General features: G+C 38.5%; 1 non-coding gene across 1 annotated transcript; it reads left to right on the top strand.

Annotated features, from left to right (window-relative positions):
- Positions 1 to 1023: 1023 nt before the first annotated feature.
- On the top strand, positions 1024 to 1127 carry LOC112787821 (small nucleolar RNA R71). The gene has a single exon (XR_003195211.1). It is a non-coding gene; the product is annotated as a small nucleolar RNA R71 (small nucleolar RNA).
- Positions 1128 to 8657: the final 7530 nt, after the last annotated feature.

The following is an 8657-nucleotide window of genomic DNA, read 5'->3' as shown; positions in this document are numbered from 1 at the left end:
TTTAGCTTCATGATTGCTCCAAGGTACTTAGCAACTTGCTCTTCAGTAACATCTTCATCCTCTTCAGAGGAGGAATATTCATCAGAGCTCATGAATGGCAGAAGTAAATTTAATGAAATCTCTATGGTCTCAGTCTAAGCCTCAGATTCCCATGGTTCCTCATTAGTGAATTCCATGGAGGTCAGTGGACGTCCATTGAGGTCTTCCTCATTGGGAATCACTGCCTCTTCCTCCTCTCCATGTTCGGCCATGTGAGATGTGGTTATGGCCTTGCACTCTCTTTTGGGATTCTCTTTTGTATTGCTTGGGAGAGTGCTAGGAGGGAGTTCAGTAATTTTCTTACTCAGCTGACCCAGTTGTGCCTCCAAATTTCTAATGGAGGACCTTGTTTCAGTCATGAAACTTTGAGTGATTTTGATTAGATCAGAGACAATGGTTGTTAAGTCAGAGGGGTTTTGCTTAGAATTCTCTGTCTGTTGCTGAAAAGATGATGGAAAAGGCTTGCTATTGCTAAACCTGTTTCTTCCACCATTATTGTTGTTGAAACCTTGTTGAGGTCTCTGTTGATCCTTCCATGAGAGATTTGGATGATTTCTCCATGAAGGATTATAGGTGTTTCCATAGGATTCTCCCATGTAATTCACCTCTTCCATTGCTGGGTTCTCAGGATCATAAGCTTTTTCTTCAGAGGAAGCTTCCTTAGTACTGCCTGTTGCTGCTTGCATTTCAGACAGACTCTGAGAAATCATATTGACTTGTTGGGTCAATATTTTATTCTGAGCCAATATGGCATTCAGAGTATCAATATCAAGAACTCCTTTCTTTTGAGCTATCCCATTATTCACAGGATTCCTTTCAGAAGTGTACATGGATTGGTTATTTGCAACCATTTTAATGAGTTCTTAAGCTTCTGCAGGCGTCTTCTTCAGATGAAGAGATCCTCCAGCAGAGCTATCCAATGACGTCTTGGATAGTTCAGACAGACCATCATAGAAGATTCCTATGATGCTCCATTCTGAAAGCATGTCAGAAGGGCACCTTCTGATCAATTGCTTGTATCTCTCTCAAGCCTCATAGAGGGACTCACCATTCTTCTGTCTAAAGGTTTGGACTTCCACTCTAAACTTACTCAATTTTTGAGGTGGAAAGAACTTTGCCAAGAAGGCATTGACTAGCTTTTCCCAAGAGTTCAGGCTTTCCTTAGGTTGTGAATCCAACCATGTTCTAGCTCTGTCTCTTACAGCAAAAGGAAAGAGCATAAGTCTGTAGACTTCAGGGTCAACCCCATTGGTCTTGACAGTGTCACAGATTTGCAAGAATTCAGCTAAGAACTGATGAGGATCTTCCAATGGAAGTCCATGAAACTTGCAATTCTGTTGCATTAGAGAAACTAATTGAGGTTTAAGCTCAAAGTTGTTTGCTCCAATGGCAGGGATTGAGATGCTTCTCCCATAGAAATCAGGAGTAGGTGCAGTAAAGTCACCAAGCACCTTCCTTGCATTGTTGGCATTGTTGTTGTTTTCGGCTGCATGGTTTCTTCTTCTTTGAAGAGTTCTGTTAGGCCCTCTAAAGAGAATTGTTCTTTAGCTTCTCTTAGCTTTCTCTTCAAGGTCCTTTCAGGTTCAGGATCAGCTTGAACAAGTATGCCTTTATCTTTGTTCCTGCTCATATGAAAGAGAAGAGAACAAGAAAGTAGGGAATCCTCTATGTCACAGTATAGAGATTCCTTGAGGTGTCAGAGGAAAAGAAGAATAGAAGGAGGAGGTGGAGAAGAGGGAATTCGAACTTATCAAGAGGGACAGAGTTCAAATTGCACCTTGATGAGGAGTCTTAGTCCTTTAAATAGAAGGATGTGAAAAGAGGGGAAGAATCTTCGAAAATAATTAAAAAAGATTTTGAAATAATTAAAAAGAAATTTGAAAATTTGATTGAGATTTTCGAAAACTAAGATTGGGAAAGAAATAAAGTGATTTTTGAAAAAGATTTTGAAATTAGAAAAAGATATGATTGAAAAAATTAATTTTGAAAAAGATGTGATTGAAAAGATATGTTTGAAAAGATATGATTGAAAATCAATTTAGAAAAAGAAAATTTTTAAAATTAAAGTTGATTACTTGACTATCAAGAAATTAAAAGATATGATTTTAAAATTTAAAGTTTGATCCTTTCTTAATAGGCAAGTAACAACTTGAAAATTTTGAAGTAAATCTTTAATTATAGCAAGGATTTTTGAAAATAATAAATATAAAATGGAAAGAAATTGATTTTGAAATAAATATGATTGAAAAGATATGATTTGAAAAAGATTTGATTTTGAAAAATTATGAAAACTTGAAAAAAAATGTGAATTAAAAACAAAATCTTCCCTCTAGTGTCATCCTGGCGTTAAATGCCCAGAATGGTGCCCATTCTGGCGTTTAACGCCCAAAACTCTACCTTTTTGGGCGTTAAATGCCCAGCCAGGTGCCCTGGCTGGCGTTTAAACGCCAGTTTTCCTTCTTCACTAGGCGTTTTGAACACCCAGCTTTTTCTGTTTGATTCCTCTGCTGAATGTTCTGAATCTTCAATTCTCTGTATTATTGACTTGAAAAGACATAGTTTTAAAAAATATTTTGAATTTTTGATGATGGAAATCAATAAAAAAATGCAACTAAGATCAAATAAACAATGCATGCAAGACACCAAACTTAAAAGTTTGTATACTAAGGACTATAACAATGTAAAAATGCATGTAAGAAACAACAAAACACACAAAACAAGAGAATTTAAAGATCAGAGCACTGAAATCATCAAGAACAACTTGAAGATCAATGAAGAACAATATGTATAAATTTTCAAAAATTAGAAGGATAAAGACATGCAATTGACACCAAACTTAAAATTAGACAATAGACTCAAACAAGAAACATAAAATATTTTTGGTTTTATGATTTTAAAATTTTTTGTAGTTTTTTCGAAAATTATATAGAAAAGAAAATAAAGAGAATCAAAACTTTTAATAAGAATTCCAGGAATCATGCAATGTTAGTCTAAAGCTTCAGTCTAAAAAGATTAGACATGTTTGGCCAAACTTCAGCAGGACATTACATTCAATAGCTAAATTGATGAGAATCAATCAGCTTTTGTGATGGGAACATCACCTTGAAACTTTAGAATTCATTCTTAAAAATTCTGAAGAAAAGATACCTAATCTAAGCAACAAGATGAACCGTCAGTTGTCCAAACTCGAACAATCCCCGGCAACGGCGCCAAAAACTTGGTATGCGAAATTGTGATCATCAATGGCACCATCATCATGGTACGCACAATTGTAATCTCAACTCTTTATCACAACTCCGCACAACTAACCAGCAAGTGCACTGGGTCGTCCAAGTAATAAACCTTACATGAGTAAGGGTCGATCCCACGGAGATTGTCGGCTTGAAGCAAGCTATGGTCACCTTGTAAATCTCAGTCAGGCGGATTCAAATGGTTATAGAGAATTGATAATTAAAAGATAAATAAAACATAAAATAAAGATAGAGATACTTATGTAATTCTTTGGTTGGAATTTCAGATAAGTGTATGAAGATGCTTTGTTCCTCCTGAACCTCTGCTTTCCTATTGCCATCTTCCAATCATTCATACTCCTTTCCATGGCAAGCTTTATGTTGGGCATCACCGTTGTCAATGGCTACATCCCGTCCTCTCAGTGAAAATGGTACTGATGCTCTGTCACAACATCGGCTAATCAGCTGTCGGTTCTCGATCATGTCGGAATAGGATCCATTGATCCTTTTGCATCTGTCACACGCCCCACAATCGCGAGTTTGAAGCTCGTCACAGTCATCCCTTTCCAGATCCTACTTGGAATACCACAGACAAGGTTTAGACTTTCTGGATCTCAGGAATGGCCGCCAATAATTCTAGCCTATACCACAAAGGTTCCAATCTTAGATTAGAAACCCAAGAGATATGCATTCAAGCTTGTTTGCATGTAGAATGGAAGTGGTTGTCAGTCACGCGTTCATAGGTGAGAATGATGATGAGTGTCACGGATCATCACATTCATCAAGTTGAAGAACGAATGAATATCTTGGAGAAGAAGTAGACTTGAGTTGAATAGAAAAACAATAGTACTTGTATTAATTCATGAAGAACAGCAGAGCTCCACACCTTAATCTATGGTGTGTAGAAACTCCACCGTTGAAAATACATAAGAACAAATAGTGTAAGCATGGCCGAATGGCCAGCCTCAAAGGTCTAAGGACTAAACGTCCCAAGATGAAAATACAATAGCAAAAGGTCATATTTATAGAGAACTAGTAGCCTAGGGTTTACAGAAATCAGTAATTAATGCAGAAATCTTCTTCCGGGCCCACTTGGTGTATGCTTGGGCTGAGCATTGACACTTCCATGTGTAGAGACTTTTCTTGGAGTTAAACGCCAGCTTTTGTGCCAGTTTGGGCGTTTAACTCCAGCTTTTGTGCCAGTTTTGGAGTTAAACGCCAGAATTCTTGAGCTGACTTAGAACGCCTATTTGGGCCATCAAATCTTGGGCAAAGTATGAACTATTATATATTGCTGGAAAGCCCAGGATGTCTACTTTCCAATGAAATTGAGAGCGCGCCAATTGGGCTTCTGTAGCTCCAGAAAATCCACTTTGAGTGCAGGGAGGTTAGAATCCAACAGCATCTGCAGTCCTTTTTCAGCCTCTAAATCAGATTTTTGCTCAGGTCCCTCAATTTCAGCCAGAAAATACCTGAAATTACAGAAAAACACACAAACTCATAGTAAAGTCCAGAAATATGATTTTTAAATAAAAACTAATAAAAATATAATAAAAATTAATTAAAATATACTAAAAACATACTAAAAATAATGCCAAAAAGCGTATAAATTATCCGCTCATCAGAGTCTTAGGGTATCATATATAGATAATGGCATTATACTACCACAGGCTCCTAAGTCACACATGCAATCAGAAAATATTACACCTCTAATGGTATAGTTAACCATGCATGGGCTTGGATCACTACATTTTTCAGGTATACCTCCCATTAAAGCAGATATAAAACTACCTAAAAGGATAGTTTCTAATTCATTAATTTTTTCTTTATGAATGCATAAATCTTTCAGAAATTTGGCATATTTAGGTACTTGCTGAATAACATCAAAAAGGGAAACAGTTACCTCAACCTTTTTGAAAATTTCTACCATTTTGGGATCAAGTTCTATCTGCTTTCTGGACTTCCTTGCAAGGTGTGGAAATGGGATAGGAATGGCGCCACTTGCAGCTTTTGCATCCTTCGGTGGTTCATTCCTTTGCTGAGATACTTCTTCTTCAACCTTGTCTTGTACTTCCTCTTCCTCTTCAGCATCTTCCGCTTCTACCATATATTCAGCTGGGGGCGTGTACTTGTAGGCTTGGATCCTCTTGGTTCCTCTCTTGCAATGTGATTCCAGACCTCAAAGTAATAGCATTGATGCCACCCTTGGGGTTAGGTAAGGGTTGAGAAGGAATTTCACTGGAGTTTAAAGGTTGGTTAGTGGAAGTGGGTAGTGAATCTATCTGGGCGGCGAGAGCTTGTAAAGTGGCATTCAGACCATTTAGAGTAGAGTTCAGTGTAGTCTGCATGTCTTGTTGTCCTTGTGCAAGAGAATGAAGCATCTCATCATTTGATGAGGAAGTGGGATAAGTGATCTGAGGGACCTATTGTTGGTTGTGCTAGGGTCCTTGTGATTGCCTTAGGTGAGGAGCTCTGTAAGGTTGGTTCTGATTCTGCTGTCTGTTGTTGTTATTCTACCTCTGGTTTCCATTGTTGTCTCTGCCTCTTCTGTTATAGTTGTCCCTCCAGCCATGGTTGGAATTATCCCTCCAACCTTGGTTGGAGTTGTCCTGCCATCCTTGATTATAGTTTCCACCTTGGTTGTAGTTGCCGCCTTGTTGATTGTATCCTTGATTCGGGTGGTCATAGAAGTTATGAGTAGCTGTCACAGTATTGTCTTCTTGTTGGAGCTACGGACATTCATCAGTATAATGGCTATAATTAGCACATATGCAGCATACTCTTTGGGGAACTAACTGTTGGCTTTGTTGTGGTGGGGAAGGCTGAGCTTGTTGTTGTTGATTCAACTGTAATTGCTTCAGTAGGTTGGTCATTTCACATATACTCTGTGTAAGGGCAGAAGTCTCAGTGCTAGAAAAAATTTCTGCAACAGCTTTTGAGTGGCTGCTCCTGTGCCTGTGATTCCTGGTGGACTCAACTAAGTCACTGATTAGTTGTCATGCTTCATCTACGGTTTTGTACTTCTTCAAAGAACCATTACTAGCACCATCTAGTGTAGTCTTATTCCGAGGCTTCATGTCTTGAGTAAAATAGCTGATCAACACTAGCCTGTCAATCATGTGATGGCGGCATGCGTCCAGAAGGTTCTTAAAATGCTCCCAGTACTCAAAGAGAGTTTCTGATTCACCTTGAACAATGCAGGAGATCTCTTTCCTCAGTCTGTCTGTAACTTTAGCTGGAAAGTATTTCTCCAAAAATTCTCTCCTGAGCGTGTCCCAGTTGGTAACAGTCGCTTCAGGTTGGGAGTAGTACCACTCCCTTGCCTTTTCCTCAAGAGAAAACGGGAAGGCAATTAACAGAATAGAAGTTTCATTTGCACCATGACGCCTAACAATAGAACAGGCTGTCTGAAAGTCCCTGAGGTGCTTGATGGGCTCCTGAGCAGGTAAGCCATGAAACTTGGGCATCAAATTGATTAGTGCAGTCTTCAGTTCGAAATCTGCAGCCATAGTTGGGTGATGCACTTGATACGGCTGCATTGAAAAATCTGGGGCTCCTGCTTCCTGGAGAGTAATCCTCCTAGGTGCTGCCATTCTATCTGCACGTGAATCAATTGAATCAGTAGTAAAGGAGCTTGTTTCGCTTTCAGAGGGCGGTTCAGATTTGCCCTCAGATGAGAGTGGTGAATCAATAACAATCACTTCACCACCCTCAGAGGCTAACCGACGTCGAGCTCGCCTAATACGTGAAATAGTTCTTTCAATTTCAGGATCAAATGTGGCAAAGCTCAGATCAGGTAGTGAACGCGTCATTCAATGAAAGAAACATATAGCTCATGGTAATAAAACAAAATAAAATATGAAAATAAAAATAAAATATGTACACTAATAAATAATCTAGCACACAATTACAACTCCCCGGCAACGGTGCTAAAAACTGGTGTGTGGCAGAAGTTAGGCCAATTAAGAGATTATAATGTAAGAACAGTATTGCGAGTATAGCTCTTAACCAGCTAAAATCCGCCTCACCAATTTAGAAAGGTGTCACAAAAATTAGAATAAAAATACTGGGAGTATGAGTCCCAAGTCGTCTCCCAACGAGTTGCAAGAAAGGATGCTATTTTATTAATTAGGAATTTCCAAGAGAGTTTGAGTTTGGTTGATAAGCAATTAAATAATTGTAAATTAAAGCAATATAAACTAAGAATGATTATTAATATTCTAGATAAAAAGCCTTGACTGGAGGAATGATTAATTAGAAGTTCTATCCTTGTTGGGATCTCTTAAGTGTAGTATTAAAAAAGTTGTTATTTTCACTTAGTTAACCCTTACTAAATAAAGGAAAGTCAAGTGATTGAACTAACTCTTATTCTCAAATCCTAGTCCTCTCCCTTGGGAAGGTCTAGCGTTAGTAAATACAGAACTAGCCAACAACTTCCAGTTTAATCAGCACTTAAGCCTTCCAACTCAAGTGTCTCCTTTTAATAAACCCTCATGTCAAGTATGGAGTCTACTCCATTGACATGAATATAACGCTCATAAAAATATAAGAAGAAGACATGATGAATTAAATAAAATAGGGGTTCAAAATTAATTAAAAGTAAAAGTAATCCTTTGCATTAACAATCCATGAAAATAATCCAATTACCACTTCAAACAAGAATTAAGAATATGGAATAAATAAAAGAGTAAGTAAGAAAACAAACTAGAATAGTATCTTCAATGGAGGTGATGACTCTTCAATATCCAAAGCAAAGGCATAAAACTAATAAACTATCAATGCAAAGAGAACCTAGAAGGAGAGTAAATTCTCTCTAGATTCAGATCTAAAACCTAAAAACTATCCTAATGAGAATGTGTCAATGTGTATCAATCTGTGTTGAGTCTCTGCATGTTCCCTGGCTTTATTCTGTATTTCTGGGCCAAAAACTGGGTCTAAACGCGGCCCAAAATTGCCCCCAGCGTTTTCTGTTCTTTCTGCAGGTCACGCAGGTCACGCGTACGCATCGGTCACGCGTGTGCGTCATTCAGCGATTTTCCTTGTCACGCGTACGCATCGTCCACACGTGCGCGTCTTTCGTGCAGATTCCAATCCGCGCGTACGTGTCAGGCACGCGCACGCGTCGCTGCAATTTTCTCTATGTCGCGCACACGCGTGAGCCATGCGTGCGCGTCGATGCTCGCTGGTCATATCCTTAGTTTCTTGTGTTCCTTCCATTTTTGGAAGCTTCCTCTCCATTTTTTAAGCCATTCCTGCCCTATAAAGCCTGAAACACTTAACACACGGATCACAGCATCGAATGGTATAAAGGAGAATTAAAATACACAAATTAAAGATCTTTAGGAAGCAAGTTTTCAACCATAGAATAAAACTATGAAGGAATTATAA

The sequence above is a fragment of the Arachis hypogaea genome, chromosome 20 (assembly GCF_003086295.3).
Source record: "Arachis hypogaea cultivar Tifrunner chromosome 20, arahy.Tifrunner.gnm2.J5K5, whole genome shotgun sequence".
Taxonomy (NCBI): Eukaryota; Viridiplantae; Streptophyta; class Magnoliopsida; order Fabales; family Fabaceae; genus Arachis; species Arachis hypogaea.
The sequence above is the reverse complement of the archived record's forward strand: the minus strand, read 5'-3'. Positions and strand labels throughout refer to the sequence as shown.